Source organism: Aquarana catesbeiana, linkage group LG02, assembly GCF_042186555.1.
Source record: "Aquarana catesbeiana isolate 2022-GZ linkage group LG02, ASM4218655v1, whole genome shotgun sequence".
Classification (NCBI taxonomy): domain Eukaryota; kingdom Metazoa; phylum Chordata; class Amphibia; order Anura; family Ranidae; genus Aquarana; species Aquarana catesbeiana.
The window spans coordinates 45,291,098-45,310,966 of NC_133325.1; the positions used below are offsets into that span (position 1 = coordinate 45,291,098).

The following is a 19,869-nucleotide window of genomic DNA, read 5'->3' on the forward strand; positions in this document are numbered from 1 at the left end:
CCTTTGCTTAGTTCATGGATTCCTCCCTTTCTGCCACCTGCCCTGACTATTCCGGACTGTACCCTATCTTGTTTATCCCATTGCTGCATTGTACATTATATACAGTATCTCTCAAAAGTGAGTACACCCCTCACATTTTTGTAAATATTTTATTATATCTTTTCATGTGACAACACTGAAGAAATGACACTTTGCTACAATGTAAAGTAGTGAGTGTACAGCTTGTATAACAGTGCAAATTTGCTGTTCCCTCACAATCAGTCAACACGCAACCATTAATGTCTAAACCACTGGCAAGAAAAGTGAGTACACCCCTAAGTGAAAATGTCTAAATTGGGCCCAATTAGTCACATAGCATGTGACTCATTAGTGTTACAAGGTCTCAGGTGTGAATGTGGAGCAGGTGTGTTCAATTTGGTGTTATCGTTCTCACTTTCTCATACTAGTCACTGGAAGTTCAACATGGCACCTCATGGCAAAGAACCTCTGAGGATCTAAAAAAAAGAATTGTTGCTCTACATAAATATGGCCTAGGCTATGGGTCAGGAGTACAAAGACAAGTGTGTCTTGCCTACAGTCAAGCATGGTGGTGGGAGTGTCATGGTCTGGGGCTGCATGAGTGCTGCTGGCACTGGGGAGCTACAGTTCATTGAGGGAACCATGAATGCCAACATGTACTGTGACATACTGAAGCAGAGCATGATCCCCACCCTTCAGAGACTGGGCCGCAGGGCAGTATTCCAACATGATAACAACCCCAAACACACCTCCAAGATGACCACTGCCTTGCTAAAGAAGCTGAGAGTAAAGGTGATGGACTGGCCAAGCATGTCTCCAGACCTAAACCCTATTGAGCATCTGTGGGGCATCCTCAAACGGAAGGTGGAGGAGCGCAAGGTCTCTAACATCCACCAGCTCTGTGATGTCATCATGGAGGAGTGGAAGAGGACTCCAATGGCAACCTGTGAAGCTCTGGTGAACTCCATACCCAAGAGGGTTAAAGCAGTGCTGGAAAATAATGGTGGCCACACAAAATATTGACACTTTGGGCCCAATTTGGACATTTTCACTTAGGGGTGTACTCACTTTTGTTGCCAGCGGTTTAGACATTAATGGCTGTGTGTTGAGTTATTTTGAGGGGACAGCAAATTTACACTGTTATACAAGCTGAACACTCACTACTTTACATTGTAGCAAAGTGTCATTTCTTCAGTGTTGTCACATGAAAAGATATAATAAAATATTTACAAAAATGTGAGGGGTGTACTCACTTCTGTGAGATACTGTATATTCTCTTCTACCTTGGGCCTGCCAATAACATTCTACAGACAGAGTACATACAGTAGTTTTGTGTAGCAAGCCTTGGGGGGGGGGGGGGGGGGCAACCTAGTGCCCATAGGTCTGCCTACCTTAAGGAAAGGGGGGCTGCTATAGATGAAGCTACACTCGCACGCATCCCTCTTATTTACCCTAGCTGTAATCCAGACCTTATAGTTAGATCCTGCACCAGTGCTTTGAGTTATACCTATCATTTTTCCATAAGGAAAAAATCTACACTGATATAAAAATGCCAAAGCAGTGTTTATGTGGAAACCTTGATGGAACGTTATTTTTGTGTTCCGGAACAGAGGGTTAGAAGGTTCATTAGGCTAAATGCCTCCCACCATATGGCCAGACTGACTAAGATTACTTGACGATACAGCCTTGAGGGGTTAATTGGTTGCAGATTTCGCAGGCCGTCTGAGGAAATACTGAGGGCTCGGCCAAATGTGCAGTACTGTTTACATCAGAATATTTCATAGAGAGGCACTGCCAGTAGATGTGTTTGTATTTTACTCCATAAAACATTTTCTAGAACAAATTTGGCTCACAAATCCTTTAGAAAGGCACTGGATGGGGGGAAGGGAACTCTATATACAAAGTAGAGTTTGGTAAAAGTGACAATATAGTGTATTTTCGGTGGGCACACGTTGGAGTCTCTATTGCAGTTGGCCTAATGTCATTTTTATGTGACTTTCAACTTTTGACATGATTCATTTTGAGATTTAGAATTTAGACAGAAGACAATTACATAGCTCCCAACTGTCCCTGATTTCGAGGGACTGTCCCTGATTTGAAGCAATATCCCTCTTTCCTCCTCATTTGTCCCCCATTTTGGTCTGATCCATATAGTTGTATATTTAATGCACTTTGTATCTATCAAAAAGTGTTTTCCAGCGCTAAACATTTCATCTGATTTCTAAATTGCTGCATTTGTAAATTCCAAAAGCCAATATAAAGGAATAGTAGTGGTAAAAAAAAAGCACTTGTGTGTGTAACCAACCTTGTTTTTTTGTACAATTCTCCTTTAAGGGGGCATGACAGGGGGTGTGTCCTATGCCTGCATACTTTTGCTGATAGGTGTCCCCCATTCCCTTCTCAGAAAGTTGGGAGGTGTGCAAGAGCCACCACTACTCTCAGAGCAGTAATGGTTCTAGGAGCCAATCATATGTGTTGCATGCAAATGTGCTAACAAGGAACAGAGGGAAGACCTTATGACTCTGTTGCTTCTCCTCCACTGTCCAGTCCAGTACAGGGTGAGGGTAGGGAGATGACACCACTGTATTTCTAACTGTAACAGAGGAAGTGGTGTCATTCTCCAGGCTGTGATGTGTGGCCTGTAAATCTCAGGACTGGGTAAACAGATTAGCAAATAATTTGGCAGGTTAATCAGTTCTCTTATTTGTATTTCGTCTGTGTGCTCAGATGTTTGTACAGAGTTCACCTTTAAGCCATGCAACCATATAGCCCAACAGTGGGGAAAAGTCAAGATTATTTTGCTTAAAGTAGGGTTCCACCCAAAAAAACAACAATACATGAAAAATCCTAAACAAAAAAACAAAAAAACCTTTGGATATTTTTTTTTTTTAACTTACCTCTAAATGCCTGTTGCTAGGGGGTCCCTCGTAGTCTGCCTCTTTCAGTGCCTGGGCTGGTGACATCACTTCCCCCTCGGCACAGGAAGGGATCCGCTCTGCTCCCTCCCTCCTGTCAATCATCTGGGACCCATTACAGGTCCCAGGTGACTGAGAGGCCAATCACGGTGCGCAGCGCCGCTCGCGCACGCGCAGTGGGTGCCAGACTGTGAAGCCACAGCCCGGCGCCCACAGTTGCAATGCCGGCGCCGCTGAATGGAGGGGGAGACGAGCGGGGCTTCGATCCCCCGCATCGCTGGACCCTGGGACAGGTAAGTGTCCAATTAAAATTCAGCAGCTGCAGTATTTGTAGCTGCTGACTTTTAATTTTTTTTTTTACTGGACCCCCTGGGTGGAACTCCTCTTTAACTTTACAAATATTGTAGAAAACAGTTTAGTTATCTCAAGTGTGTAATTAGCCGTTTGGGTTGCCTCTGAGTAGACATCACAGCACACGCAACACTATCTGCATGGAGTTTGCATGTCCTCCCTGTGCTTGTGTGGGCTTCCTCTGGGTACTCCCTTTTTCTCCAACACCCCAAGAACATACTGATAAGTTAATTGGTTTGTGTCTAGTATTGGCTCTAGTATGATATTCCACTGGGCACTTTCAAGATGGCTGCCTCACCATCTGCCCCAATAGCACGATAAAAACGCTTTGCCTGCCCAGGGAGATAAGCGCTATAGAAATAAAAACGAATGATTGAATTACCAGTATTAGCACTCTTCTCTCTGCTTTATAAGATACAACAGCATGACACATATTATTCATGTTCGTAAGACATTTTTTTTCTCCTGCGTCTACCTACACAAGTAGGGAAAACTAATTTTCCCTTTGACGGTTTCTTATGCTACCCACACACAATGCAAAATACTCTAAATCTATTCAAAAAGGAGAGCCAGTCAATCAGAAATCTTATTTCACTAAAGGGAGGTCTGGTTGCTATGCGGTAGCATTGGAACCCTGGTTGAAGAAGTCAAAGCTGTGACTTTGCTTCTGCTCCAAGAATGACCCGGGCCAATTACTGGCCTCCCCGTACATAACATTATTACCCCATTATGAAAATCCATTGACCGGTGTTTGATGTGCACTTTAGACGCATGCCAATTGCAGAAAAACAACGCTTATGTACACAAGCCCTCAAAAGGTGTCAAGGTGGAGGGCACCGAAACTTTGCACCAGACCCCTATATTTTTAATTAGGCCACTGCTACTATGGGTTACTGCCTTCTGCACTTCCCTTTTGCTTTCCATGCTCACTAAATAAGCCTTGAAAACCTAAAATAATGTGCAGGCAAAGAGCCTCCACTTCTTAGGAACCCCCCCCTGTGCTCCCACACACAGATACCTTGGTATATGTGCCTCAGAAAATATGTGAAATGGCAGTGTGCTGGCTCTGCAACACAAACAGCCAATTAAAAATATTTCCTGCTGTTGGAGACAAGAAACCTAATCCTGAGATAACCTCCAAAGTTGACAGCAAAGGGGGGACACAAAGCAGTGAAGTTGACAATATTCAGAGATGCTGAGGTTCTCCGGAAAAGCCAGGAGAGAAGGAAAAGGGGGATAAAATGCCATGGGAGAAATTCATAGAAGTAGTTCATCCACGAGAGTAGGAAATGAGCAAAAGATCAATAGGATTCTAGTTCATAGACTGATGTCTAAAAAGGTTGCAAGACACCCAACTGGGGATCAAGCAGCCTACTTTTGGAGCTTTCAGAGAATATATCTGTCACCACACAGGTAGGATGGGTGGCCACATTCGATGCTCATTTGGTTATCCTGGATAATCCTGCACTGGGTAGTAGTTGGATCCCAGTATGGAATAGAGTAGAAGGTTTTTACCCCAAAAGAAGAAAAAAAAACTGCAGCCAAAAAAAGGTAAGGTCAGCAGAGGTGCCCGTATTCAAGGGAGACACTTAAGAATTATTTCTTTTAAAAAAACAATATTAATTTGTCATACGGCAATCAAAAACACCAGTTGGAAAGTTTAGCGCCCTTTAATTGTTGTCCCTCCTCTGGTGATGTAGTAGGTGGAGTCTTTTTTAATACCAGCTGCGAGTGGGGCCTGGCGGTTAAGGGTTTAGGAGCAGGTCACCCATGACCGACAATATGTAGGTCTGTGTCATATGAAGAGACTGAGAGAGCCAATTGGGTTGAACCACCAGAAGAACCAGAAATGGACACATAAGGAGAAGGTGGAGGAACCCTGCCAACCTTGACCTTCGCTTGTCAGTGGCTTGGTTTAGGACAGCCTTGGTGCCTATGTTTGAGGAAAACCCTATGTGTGGAACCACCATTGAGGACTGACTGGAAACACCTGGGAAGATGGCTGCTTGCAATGGTACTGTGTATACCAAGTGTTCTGCACTGTGAACCATAAAGAAGAACTGTTGCTGTTTGAACCTGAGTTGATGTAGTAAAGCTGTGGTCTCCAAACTGTGGTCCACTGGTAAGATGTGGCCCTTTGCTTGCCTGCATCTGGCTCTTGGGGCACCATTCCATACACTGACACCAAAGATGGGGCACCAACCCTCCCACTGACACCAGTGATGGGGCACCATTCCTGCCACAGACACCAGTGATGGGGCACCATCCCTCCCACTGACACTAGTGATGGGGCACCATTGCTGCCACAGACACCAGTGATGGGGCACCATCCCCCCCACTGACATCAGTGATGGGGCACCATTCCTCCCACAGACACCAGTGATGGGGCACCATTCCTCCCACAGACACCAGTGATGGGGCGCTATTCCTCCCACAGACACCAGTGATGGGGCACTATTCCTCCCACAGACACCAGTGATGGGGCACTATTCCTCCCACAGACACCAAAGATGGGGCACAATTCCTCCCACTGACACCAGTAATGGGGAACCATTCCTCCCACAGGCATCAATGATGGGGCATTATTCCCCCCTTGAATACCAACAGTGGGCCACCATTCTTGTCTTTGATATCAACAATGGAGTATTTTCTACTTCCACTGGCCACAGTTCTGCACCCTAGATTGGCCCTTTGTTTGAAAAGTTTGGAGACTTCTTCAATGAAGCATTAAAAATCTATTTGGAATGGACATTCTTTATTCTGGGTAACAGGCTTCAGGTTGGGAATACGTGGGAAGGCAGCCTCAGGCGTCTAGATGCGTTTATGCACGTCAAGCGTTTGGGCATTAATTAATTTCATTGGCCAGAATAATACGCATGTGTAGACGCATTTATACGTGTCAACCATTTTTTCTGCCAAAACTCTGCTGCCCCTGGATGCGCTGGCAGTGTTTTGCTTTTTTTGACTCTAAGCAAGCAAGGTCCATAAAGACATGGATGAGCGAGTTTAGGGTGGAGGAATTTGGCCTTCACAAAGTCCTGACCTCAACCCAACAGAACACCTTTGGGATGAATTAGAGCGGAGACTACTACTACTACTACTACTACCTTACAAATGTGCTTCTGGAAGAATGATCAAACATTCCCATAGACACACTCCTAAACCTTGTGGACAGCCTTCCCAGAAGAGTTGAAGCTGTTATAGCTGCAAAGGGTGGGCCAACTCAATATTGAACCCTACGGACTAAGACTGGGATGCCATTAATGTTCATGTGCGTGTAAAGGCAGGGTTATCTCTTATGCTATTTTTCTTCACTTCCTGTCCCGGGGGAATTTCACCAAAAAGTTGACATTATGATAAAATGCATTGGAATCAGAAGGTAAAGTGAAAGTTCATATAAACCCAACTCGTAACTTTTAGTTTTAGACTAGGAAAGGGTTATATTTTATGCTGCCTGTTTCCTACTGGGAAGATTTTTCTTCACTTCCTGTCCTGGGGAATTTCATCAAAAACCATAGACACACTCCTAAACCTTGTGGACAGCCTTCCCAGAAGAGTTGAAGCTGTTATAGCTGCAAAGGGTGGGCCAACTCAATATTGAACCCTACGGACTAAGACTGGGATGCCATTAAAGTTCATGTGCATAAAAAGGCAGGCGTCCTAATAAATTTGACAATATAGTGTATTTACACCATATGGAACAAATAATAATAGTGAATTGGTAAAATATGTTTAAAATGGCTTAATGTTATTTTTTATGTTGATGTGTGTTGTCAAATATTGACGGTATTCAGCTTATTTTGTAAGGCAGCCAATTGAAATTCAGCTTACTGGAGCCAGCTCAGATAAAGATGAATTGTGATTGGTTGATGTGGCTTAGTGAACACTGTTCTATGTCTTGTTTAAGGGAAACCTTGTATGAAAATGCAAGGCCTGCATATGCTGTAGCCCTCCCACCCCCTGATTTAAAAATACTAAAAGCAATATTAAAAAAAAAAAAAAAAAATGGAAGAAAAATGTAAAAAAAAAAAAAAAACACTTAACCAGATCCCGTCGTACTCACCTGAACAAAACCCTCTACTGAGGGTTCATAATGCAGATAGACCTCACCAGCACACAATGAGCTTTGGGCTCTGTGTAACTAGAGCTGAGGTCAGGATGACCTGCTTTGCTGTAGGTAAGAGCAATGCTTAATTGAGCGGTCACCCACTTTACAGGCATAGAGCTGAGTAGTGGTGTCAGTGACACAATGGGGACTAATCTATACAAGGCCACTGCTAGTGATTAGCCATTAAAGGTTACACAGGACCAGTGCGTTCTAACCAGGAAATAAAAATGTTACCTACAAATCCAATTTAACAGTCAGCCTGGGACAGATAAATAAAACAGAAGGGATAAAATAATTACTTTCCTGAAAAAATGCTTATTCGGGTTTTCTTGTGATGTTGGCCATGTCTGAAGGCCTCGGCACTTGGCCATGTGATCTCTGCTGAAGAGGATAATCAAAGTTTTATTCTTGCAGACTGGCTGATGCTCCCCTTTGTCATAGATCGGGGCTCTCCAAATTTTCTAAACATGGGGTCAGTTTACTCTTCTTTAGACTTTAGGGGGGCCAGACTGTGGCCATTAGGAGTACAAAAGGTCCTGATGTCAGTGGGAAAAAACTGTCCCATCTTTGGTGCCAGTGGGAGCAATTGTGCCCCATCATTGGTGTCAGTGGGAGGGATTGTGCCCCATTGTTGGTGTCAGTGGGAGGAATTGTGCCCCATCGTTGATGTCAGTGGGAGGAATTGTGCCCCATCGTTGGTGTCAGTGGGAGGAATTGTGCCCCAATGTTGGTGTCATTGGGAGGAATTGTGCCTCGTCATTGGGAGGAATTGTGCCTCGTCATTGGGAGGAATTGTGCCCCATTTTTGGTGTCGTTGGGAGGAATTATGTCCCTTCAGTGGTGTTAGTTGGCTGGGAATTATGCCCCATTGTTGGTATCAGTGGACGGAATAGTGCCCAAAGCGCCGGATAAAAGCAAGCAAAATGCCGCATCTGGCCACCGGGCTGCAGTTTGGAGACCACTGTCTTAGATTGGGAGACCAAGGGGTTGATTTACTAAAGGCAACAAGACTGCACTTTGCAAAGTGCAGTTGCACTCAGTAGGTACAATTGCTCTAGAGCTTTGTAAATGAGGTAAAGCTTCACTTTGCAAAGAGCATGCAAAGGAGAATAAAAAATCAGCATGTTTGCTTGCACGTGATTGAATGATGGAAGTCAGCAGAGCTTGTGCTCATTTACTAAGCTCTGGAGCAACTGCTCTTGTAGAGTGCAACTGCACTTTGCAAAGTGCACAGTCAATTTGCCTTTAGTAAATCAACCCCATGTGTCTGGGCCTTTACATGACCAGCACTGAAAGAAGCCCATGGCAGTATTTTCTCCAGGCAAGGTAAGAATTGTAGACCTTTCATATTGTTGCCATTTTCTTGGCTAGAGAGGAGCTATGTTAGATTGTGGAAGAGAGCAAGGTAAAGAAAGGGAAAAGGAGAAGAACATGAACTGATAGGTAGCCATGAGGTAAGGCAGAACGGTAACCTGGCAAAAGACAAGGCCAAATGAAAAGGCATGATGGAAGCGAGGTTCCAAGATCACCAATGACTGCAAGTGTGGTAATGGTAAATACCCAATGGCAAGTAGACCACTTAAGATAGTGGGGGTTATTTATGAAAGGCAAATCCACTTTGCACTGAAAGTGCACTTGGAAGTGCAGTCGCTCTAATCTAAGGGGTAGATCTGAAATGAGTGGAAGCTCTGCTGATTTCATCATCCAATCATGTGCAAGCTAAAATGCTGTTTTTTATTCTCATTGCATGTCCCCCTCAGATCTACAGCGACTTTACTTCCAAGAGCACTTTCAGTGCAAAGTGGATTTTCCTTTAGTAAAAAAAACCCCAATGTGATGGCTAAGTGATTATCCCTTTTGGCTCAGAAAACTTGGCTTTTGGGATTTCTACTGGTGCTCTACTTGTGCTCACAACCACAAATACATTGTGAGGTTAACCTCCCTGGCGGTATGATTATTTCAGATTTTTGCGTCTCAAAGCGGTACAATTATTTTCCATAAAAATTTGGCGTTTTATATCGTAGGTCTGTAATTCTTAGCAATAACACACTTAGATCTGTCCACCAAGAGTCTAGTAGACATCCCGGGTATGATGAAGTTTGAAACACAAAATCATAAATTATAATATAATAAATAAATCTAAATAATTAAAAAAATAATAATATAATAATAATAATATAAATTTCCCCACGATTCACTATCGCTCAATTCTGCAAGTGTTCTAATTTACTATCGCTGTTTTCTAGCTGGTCTAAAGCCACTTTTGACGTAAAGGGACACTTTTTGGTTGCTATGGACAATCTCCAGTTTCCAGGCAGAAAGAACAGTATATATATCATATAAAACTGCATGCAGGGCATAGGACAAAGCACTGGGGACAAAAGGGAAATGAAATGATTTCATACAGTACTGTAATCTGTAAGATTACAGTACTGTATATGTTATGATTTTTACATTTTTTAATTTGCCGCCAGGCTCCGCCCCCATGCGTCGCAACGCTCGCAGGGAACGGAGCCTGGCACAGAGAGGCTTCGGGCGGAGGACAGAGCCCGCAGACACCGCGGGGGGGACATCGCAGGATCCTGGGGACAAGGTAAGTAACCTGCACCAGGATCTTGAGACGTACTCCCGAGTGTGGCTCGGGGTTACCGCTAATGGTGCTGAAATTTAACCCCGAGCCACACTCGGGAATACCGTCAGGGAGGTTAAAGAGACCCTGTTTTCATACCAGTCATTTTCTCAACGATCTTACTATAAGAATTTATGTGCATTTGTAGGTGGTGTGCAGCGTGGTGCAGTGGCAATACTTCACACAGACTAATACAATAAAGATCTAAGTATGTATTTAAGTATGCAGAAACAGTTCACAAGAGAACCCGGGGAAGATCGCCTAACCGGGTACACTCACAGTTTTCAGCAATGTGAATGCTCAGTCGGACTGACAGAGCCTGTAAAGAGGGCAGAAGGCAGCCTGGTCATCTCGTGCCCAATCGGGAAGATGTCCAGAGGAGTCGCAGACCCTACACTTTCTATCCTCGTCAGGAACCTTTCCCTACCATTAACACTGTCCCTAACGGGCGGGGTACCTTTCCCTACTCTGCCCACATGCGAAATGCGCGCCAAGCCCGGGAACCGGGGCCTTACATAGGCTCTGCCTGACCCAAGATGACCACCATAGTCACATGGGGTGGCAGTCCCCAATAGAATAGCTTCCCCAGTGATCCGGGAAACCACAGAGGAACATTGTTCCTCTTGACTTCCTCTAAAACAGTGCCGTTGTGGAGAGCGCCACCTGCAGTGGAGAAAGTAAACTGTACCTGCCTACACATTTATCATATGTTAGGCATGTTGTTTAGTTGTAAAAGCCTCCCATGTGTGGATATCCAAAAGCCCTGAGACGACTACTGAATGCTGCCATCTGGAATGTGATGTCGGCATCCCCAGCAGACTCAGACCTGTCACTCAAGTGATTCTTTATAGTATTTTCCTTTACTCTTCCGAAGGCAGCAATGTAATGAGGGGAGGGGCCAAGGAGCTGGGCCGACACAGACTGTAATTAAACCCTCCAAGAAGAGGAGTGGGCTGTGACATGAAAGGTGGATGGGGGCTGTGCTAGAGAATTTGACTCTTCCTGAAAAAGTCACACTTTCTAGCAAGTTCATAGAAACATGGTAAGTGACTAAGTTAAACAGCTTATTCTTCTGTGCGATTACCTGCAATTATTTAAGTTGTTGACACAGTCCCTTTACTGGCTTGTGGATAAAATGCCAGTACAATGTGTGTTCTTGTATGAGTATGGTGGGGACATTAGACTGTAAGCTCCTCTGGTGCGATTTTAGGTTCCCTGTAAAAAAAACCTCAGGAATTTGTCAGTGCTTATAAATATGGGAAGAAAATAATTCTGCAAAACAAATGAAAAGCTGCACTGTTGGCATGCAGTAGACAACAGTAGGTTAATGAACACAGCTGTGTTTACTGTTCTTTTACTTTAGTAAGCCCATTTAAAATGTCTCACGCTGAAAACTTTAAAGAACCTTTGCAGAAATCACAAAATAAACACAATTCACAAAGTCGTTTCCCTTTATCTAGATTATCAAGAAAGGACAACAGTGGCTCACATACAAAAAATTAAAAAAAAAACATTTGAAACAGACTTTTAAGGCAGGGGTTCGTAACCTGGGGCCCATGGACCCCTAAGTGGTTCACGGATGGGTTTCAGGTGGTCAGTGAGGGTCAGATAAAAAAAAAATTAACGTTTACATTCACTATATAGTCCTCCCGCTTGTCCCAATCAATGGTTTCACATTGAAAGAAAATGTACCCTGCTACTGCTTATAGTGCCGACTGCTAAGCGTTTCTTGACTTATTGCTGGCCCATGGTTACCATTTAAATTTGAATCATTGTAGGGGTCCATAGCTTTCATCAGATTCTTAAAGGGGTTTGTGACTCAAAAAAAAGGTTAAGAACCACTGCTCTAAGCTGATAGTTGATACTGTCATTGAAGACCATGCAGCCCCACAGTGTCATCATGACATAATGATAGAACGGGTAAAAAAAGACAACACAGTAGAGATCAGGGTTTCTCAACCAAGGTTCCATGGAAGCCTAGGTTCCTTGAGCAATGAGAATTTTTTGCCCCTCAGATAAGTTCCCACTGACACCACTGGTATTTTTAACTATCTGTAAGGGGGTCATTCTTCCCAATGACCACACATATAAGGAGCATTCTTCCTACTGACCATCACACTAATATATCACGAGTTGTAGATATAGTTATTTGTAGTAGGGGTTACCTGAGACCAGAAAGTTATTTCAAGGGTTCCTCTGTGTTAAAAACCAAGGTTTCATGGAAGCCTAGCGTTCCTCCACAGGTTGCTATGGGTTCCTTGAGCAATGAGAAATGTTTGCCTCTCAGATAAGTCCCCACTGACAGCATTGATTTTTTTAGCTATCTGTAAGGGGGTAATTCTTCTCATTGACTACACATATAAGGAACATTCTTCCCACTGACCATCACACTAATGTATCACGAGTTGTAGATATAGTCATTTGTAGTAGGGGTTCCCCGAGAGCAGAAAGTTATTTCAAAGGTTCCTCTGTGTTAAAAACCAAGGTTCCATGGAAGCCTAGGGGGTAATTCTTCCCAGTGACCACACATGTAAGGAGCATTCTTCCCACTGACCATCACACTAATGTATCATGAGTTGTAGATCTAGTCATTTGTAGTAGGGGTTCCCCCGAGACCAGAAATGTATTTTAAGGGTTACTCTGTGTTCCTCTGTATTGAAAACCAAGGTTCCATGGAAACCTAGGATTCCTCCAAAAGGTTGCTAGGGGTTCCTTGAGCAATGCAAAATTTTTGCCCCTCAGATAAGTTCCCACTGACACCACTGGTCTTTTTAACTATCTGTAAGGGGGTCATTCTTCCCAATGACCACACATATAAGGAGCATTCTGCCTACTGACCATCACACTAATATATCACGAGTTGTAGATATAGTTATTTGTAGTAGGAGTTACCTGAGACCAGAAAGTTATTTCAAGGGTTCCTCTGTGTTAAAAACCAAGGTTCCATGGAAGCCTAGCGTTCCTCCAAAGGATGCTATGGGTTCCTTGAGCAATGAGAAATGTTTGCCTCTCAGATAAGTCCCCACTGACAGCATTGATTTTTTTAGCTATCTGTAAGGGGGTACTTATTCTCATTGACTACACATGTAAGGAACATTCTTCCCACTGACCATCACACTAATGTATCACGAGTTGTAGATATAGTCATTTGTAGTAGGGGTTCCCCGAGAGCAGAAAGTTATTTCAAAGGTTCCTCTGTGTTAAAAACCAAGGTTCCATGGAAGCCTAGGGGGTAATTCTTCCTAGTGACCACACATGTAAGGAGCAATCTTCCCACTGATCATCACACTAATGTATCATGAGTTGTAGATCTAGTCATTTGTAGTAGGGGTTCCCCGAGACCAGAAATTTATTTCAAGGGTTACTCTGTGTTCCTCTGTATTGAAAACCAAGGTTCCATGGAAACCTAGGATTCCTCCAAAAGGTTGCTAGGGGTTCCTTGAGCAATGCGAAATTTTTGCCTTTCAGATAAGTTCCCACTGACACCATTGATTTTTTTTTTTGCTATCTGTAAAGGGGTAATTCTTCCCAATGACCACACATTTAAAGAGGGAGTCCACCTAAAAAAAAAATATTAAAAGCCAGCAGCTACAAATACTGCAGCTGCTGACTTTTAATACATGGCCACTTACCTGTCCAGGGGTCCAGCGATGTCGGCAGCCGACGCCATTACATCGCTCGACTCTCGGCAGCTGCCGCTGCCATCCTAGGTGAGGGAATCAGGAAGTGAAGCATTGCGGCTTCACTTCCCGGTTCCCTACTGCGCATGCGCGAGTCGTGCTGCGCATCGTAACTGATCCCCGCTATCTCCTGGGACCTGTGTGTTTCCCAGGAGACAGCGCGGAGGGACAGGAAGAGGCATAGACTCCCGTGGGAGTCTATGCCGGAAGTGGGTGCCTTAGACAGGTATCTGCACCCCCCTCCCCCCTGAAAGGTGCCAAATGTGACACCGGAGGGGGGGAGGGTTCCGAAAAGCGGAAGTTCCATTTTTGTGTGGAACTCCGCTTTAAGGAACATTCCTCCCACTGACCATCACACTAATGTATCATGAGTTGTAGATATAGTCATTTGTAGTAGGGGTTCCCTGAGACCGGAAAGTTATTTCAAGGGTTCCTCTGTGTTGAAAAGGTTGAGAAGTAAGTCAGTAAGAGCAATTTGACTACACCCACTGTTCGCTGTGACATGCAATGCGCACCACATTAGTTCAACCATCTAGTTCAACCAATAGAAAATTTCAATAAATAGAAAACCTTTGTATACACAATCCTATACCCAAAATTGCTTCCTCCTGCCTGCAGCAGGCAAAGTCACTAGACTGAAGCTCAGGGATTACTTTATAAATATAGATATTTCTTTTATATATATATATATATATATCGTGACATGTCGAGAGTTTATTCAGGCAGACATGTGAAGTTACTAGGTCCCTGATGAAAGGTTGTCCCCATAGCAAACGAGGTACACCTTGTCACATACCATACAAAAGGTATTGCCATCATCATCACCATCACCATCATCATCATCATCATCATTCCATCTCATCATTTCAAAGTGTTGCAACAATTTCCAATTCTTACAGTAATCTTCAAACTAGTTCATTACCCTTTAAAAGTGGCACCACCTATTATTAGATGAAAGGTTTAGTGTGGGATAACACTGATTCTATCTAATCTTATAGACCACGGGTCTCCAAACTTTTCAGTACGAGGGCCACATTGTGTATTTATCAAATGTTCACAAGCCCAAAACAAAATCACCTACAAAGTCCTCCTTACATGAGAGTCCCTGCCAGAGCTCCCCTTACAACAAGGCCCCCATCAGAGCCCCCCTCATATCAGTGTCCCCATCAGAGTCCCCCCTTACATCACGGTTACCATTAAAGTCCCCCCTTACATCAGGGTCCCTATCAGATTCCCCCCTTACATCAGGGTCTCCAAACATACATCAGGCTCCCTATTAGAGTCTCCCCTTACATCAGGGTTCCAATAAGAGTGCCCCTTTACAGCAGGGTCCCCATCAGAGTCCCATCTTACATCAAGTTCCCTGTCAGAGTTCCCCCTTACATCAGGGTCCCCATCAGAGTTCCCCCTTAGATCAGGGTCTCCAACACAATTCTCCCATACATCAGGCTCCCTATTAGAGTCTCCCCTTACATCAGGGTCCCTATAAGAGTACCCCCTTACATCAGGGTCCCCATCAGAGTGCCCCTTGCATCAGGGTCCCCATAAGAGCCCCTCTTTACATCAGGGTGCCTATAAGAGTGCCCCCTTACATCAGGGTCCCCATCAGAGTGCCCCTTACATCAGGGTCCCCATCAGAGTGCCCCTTACATCAGGGACCCCATAGGAGTCCCCCTTACATCAGGGTCCCTATAAGAGTGCCCCCTTACATCAGGGTCCCCATCAGAGTGCCCCTTGCATCAGGGTCCCCATAAGAGTCCCCCTTTACATAAGGGTGCCTATAAGAGTGCCCCCTTACATCAGGGTCCCCATCAGAGTGCCCCTTACATCAGGGACCCCATAAGAGTCCGCCCCTTACATCAGGGTCCCCATCAGAGTCCCACCTTACATCAAGTTCCCTGTCAGAGTTCCCCCTTACATTAGGGTCCCCATCAGAATCCCCCCCCCTAACATCAGGGCCCCCATCAGTGTCCCACCTTACATCAAGTTCCCTGTCAGAGTTCCCCCCTAACATCAGGGTCCCTATCAGGGTCCTCCCTTACATCAGGGTCCCCATCAGAGTTCCCCCCTAACATCAGAGTCCTACCTTACATCAGGGTCCTCATCAGAGTCCCACCTTACATCAGGGTCCCCATTAGAGTCCCACCTTACATCAAGTTCCCTGTCAGAGTTCCCCCTTACATCAGGGTCCCCATCAGAGTCCCCATTTACATGGGGGTGAGTGATGCGGAGACTATAGGCAGCCTTTGCTGACCTTAATCCTCAACAGTGCCCACACCAGCATACACCACTGAACCTAGCTGCAGGCCAGATAAAATCTTGTAGCGGCTGGATGTGGCCCATGGGCCGTTGTTTTGAAGGCCCCTGTTATAGACGTCTGTACATCAAACCAAAGAGTGGGACAACTGAGCAAGATAGGGGGACACAGGGATGTGGTTTTAAAATGAGACAGCTGGGAGCTATGTACCAAACCTGATAATTCTTTTTTTTTTTTTTTTTTACTTTAAATAAATCTCGGAATGAGAAAAACTCCAAGATAATACACAGAATACCCATCATTCGTACAACTGTGTGAAAAAAAAGTCAGTGCCCTATAAATATTATCTATAAAAATAATATTGATTTAAAACTGATTGTGATTCTAATATTGAAAAGAAGAATATATTGTAAAGTTGAGCAAGCTGGGCAAAAAACCACCAATAATAATATATAATATTAATAATAGTAGAAATAAAAAGAAATTATTGAAATATTGTAAAAAAAAAAAAAAAAAAAAAAAGATACTGTCAAGTAATCATGTTGATCATGGAAACAAGGCCAAAGAATTTCAGGTACGATTGGAAACGACACAACCTACACATTCTCACATATTATATTATTATTGTTATAATTATTAGAATCAAAATTATGATTCATCAGTAGTTTCAATGCTAATAATAATAATAATAATGGTAAGAAATTACTGTAATATTGTTAAAAAAAAACCTGTAAAATTGTTAAATTATTGTCAAGTAATCCTGTTGATCACATAAGCAGGGCCAAAACATTTCAGGTACGGTTGGAAACAACAGGCAACCTACATATTCCCACATATTACATAATTATTGTTTTAATTATCATAATCAAAATTACGATTCATCAATAGTAATTGATAATAATTATGTTAAGAAAGTATTGTGATATTGTTAAAAATATTGATTGTAAAATTGACTACGGTGCAAAACCAGGGCCAAAAAATTTCAGGTACAGTCAGAAACTACAATCAGTCTACAATACATACCTATTGTATACGTTTAATGTTGTTGTTGTAATAAAACTTATGATTATTCAGCTATAGTATTTAAATAATAATGATAAACACTGGTAGGAAATTATTGTAATATTGTTAAAAAAATTGTAAAGTTAAGCAAATGTGTAGAACCAAGGACAACTTTTTTTTAGTTACGGTCAGAAACTTATTTTTATAACAATTTTTAAATACATTTTTGTAACATTGTTTAAAAAAATAAAACCTGTAAAGTTGACCAATGCGTAAAACCAAGGACAACTACAACAACAACAAGACGATACAGTTGGAAACTACAATCCCACTACACCCTCTTCCGTGTTCGATTATTAATACTTTTGCAATACTTATTATTTTTAAATGTTATTAATATTAATAAAAAGTATTAATATTAATAATAAAAACAATTGCAACATTGTTTTTCAAAATGACTGAAAAGTTGACCAAGGTGCAGAGCCAGGGACAGCGACGTCCATACACGTGTGGCAAGTACAACCCACCTATACCTTCTTATGTGTTTGATTATTAATACTATTGCTATAAATTATAATTTATAAATAGTTTTACTAATATTAAAAAATAATAATCATGATAATAGTAGAAATATTGCAACATTGTTTAAAAAAAAAAAAAGACTGAAAAGTTGACCAAGGCGCAGAGCCAGGTAGAGCGTCGTCCATACACGGGTGGCAAGTACAACCCACCTATACCCTCTTATGTGTTTGATTATTAATATTATTGCTATGATTATAATTTATAAATAGTTTTAATAATATAAAAAAATAATAATCATGGTAATAATAAAAATATTGCAAAATTGTTTTTAAAAAAAATTACTGAAAAGTTGACCAAGGCTTAGAGCCAGGGACAGCAACGTCCGTACACGGGTGGCAAGTACAACCCACCTATACCCACTTATGTGTTTGATTATTAATACTATTACTATAATTATAGTTTATAAATAGTTTTAATAATATTAAAAAATAAAAATCATGATAACAATAAAAATATTGCAACACTGTTTTTAAAAAATTATTGAAAAGTTGACCACGGTGTAGAGCCAGGGACAGCGACGTCTGTACATGGGTGGCAAGTACAACCCACCTATGCCCTCTTATGTGTTTGATTATTAATATTATTGCTATAAATTTATAAAGAGTTTTAATAATATTAAAAAATAATAATCATGGTAATAGAAATATTGCAACATTGTTTTTAAAAAAATGACTGAAAAGTTGACCAAGGCGCAGAGCCAGGGAGAGCGTCGTCCATACACGGGTGGCAAGTACAACCCACCTATGCCCTCTTACATATTAGATTATTATGATTGTTGTTGTTGTCATTATCCTTTGAGCGATTATTATTATTATTATTACACGGACCAGCGATAACCCCCCCCCCGGTGGCTGCAGATTTAAGTGTAGGAGCCTCAGGATATCCAGATGTTGAACCTTTCTGAGGATTCCCAGCTGCCTGGCGTTGATTCCGCAGCCAGCGATCTGCGATTGGGCGCCCTGTATTATAAAATATACACACACACAGCATTGCAGAGGGACCAACCAGCTGATTAGTATTAAGTTGCCAGGCATCCCAGTGGCCGGTCCTTTAGCCCTGACAAGGATCTCAGCACGGTGGATTTGCAGGACAACTTTGCACCGATTGCAAGCCATAAACATAAAAAAAAAAAAAAATGAAAATAAATCCAATAAATGATCAATGGGGTGTCTTACCTTGAGAAGGGTGCATACAATAAAACAGGGTGTGTGCGGCTGGAATCAGCAGCTCATCGGTGGGCTGGGGATGGATGAAGGCAGCAGCAGCAGCAGCAGGCGTCCTCTGCACAGGCTCCATGCACAATAAAAGGCACTGGAGTTCTCCCTGCTTTTCTTATCATGACATCATTCCTCAGGACAGCAGGCCAATAGACATGCACAGGGAGATGCCTGGAGCCCAGGGGATTCTGGGAGGCGTAGTCCAGCCAGAGGCAGCTGCTCCATTAGGTTGCATTGGAGGCAGGGGCCCCCGTGGACTACAAGTTGCTAGGGAGGTGCTGTGGATGGGAGAGCGGAGGCTGCAGGGGGGAGGAGGATGGCTTTGGGAAAGCTGGGAGGGAGGGAGAAGGGATATAAAAAAAAAAAAAAGGAAGGCTCAGAAGTTTCTGCTCACTGCAGGAAAGAATGTATCTAATATGTCACAAATGAGAAAAATGCAATGTGTTTCCCATAAGCTGTGTCAATAAAGCTAGCAGAGAGAGGCCATTGTCCTCCCCGGAGGACGCCCAGAGCCATCGGAGGGGAAGGCAGGATGCAGAAATAAGACGGAAAAAAAAAAATAAAAAAATAAACGTCGTTCGCCGTTTTCGGTTGCGCTGAACTTTTTCAGATGCTTTTTGGAAACGCGCGGCGTGCATTATTATGGTGCAAGCGTAGGCTACTTGGAAAATCATTGCAAGCCTTTCATTGGACGTCAGTTTTATAATAATATTAATAATAATAAAAATAATAATAATAATAAAAAAAATTTAAAAAGCGCACCCTGCCCCGTCCTGGCGCCTACGCCGCTTGAAGAGCTAAGGCTCACCATACACATGAAGCTGGCCATACACTATACAATCTGATTGTACCATCGTCATAACTCGCAAATCGGTATGCAGTCCTGTATGCGTTTGCTGTGCGATTTTTTTTTTCGCGTTAATTGCGTTTGCGGTGCATTTTAGTAAGTTTACATGCAAAATAACTCGGAATGCGTTACCCTTTAGTAGGGTTACACTTGCGCTCAAGAAATCACCGGTACTGATACCTTTGCGGTGCGATTTGAGCCCATATAAAAGGAATGGGCTCAAATCGCACCGCAAAGAATCTCATGCGCTTTGAACTGGTACC

General features: G+C 42.9%; 1 protein-coding gene across 1 annotated transcript in view; it reads right to left on the bottom strand.

The window, feature by feature from the left end:
* Positions 1-18,932, bottom strand: part of RAB30 (RAB30, member RAS oncogene family) — a 215,503-nt gene extending 196,571 nt beyond the window's left edge. The window contains exon 1 of the mRNA XM_073612827.1: positions 18,718-18,932. The gene's annotated coding sequence lies outside the window, so the exon portion shown is untranslated. The remainder of the gene's footprint in view (positions 1-18,717) is intronic.
* Positions 18,933-19,869: the final 937 nt, after the last annotated feature.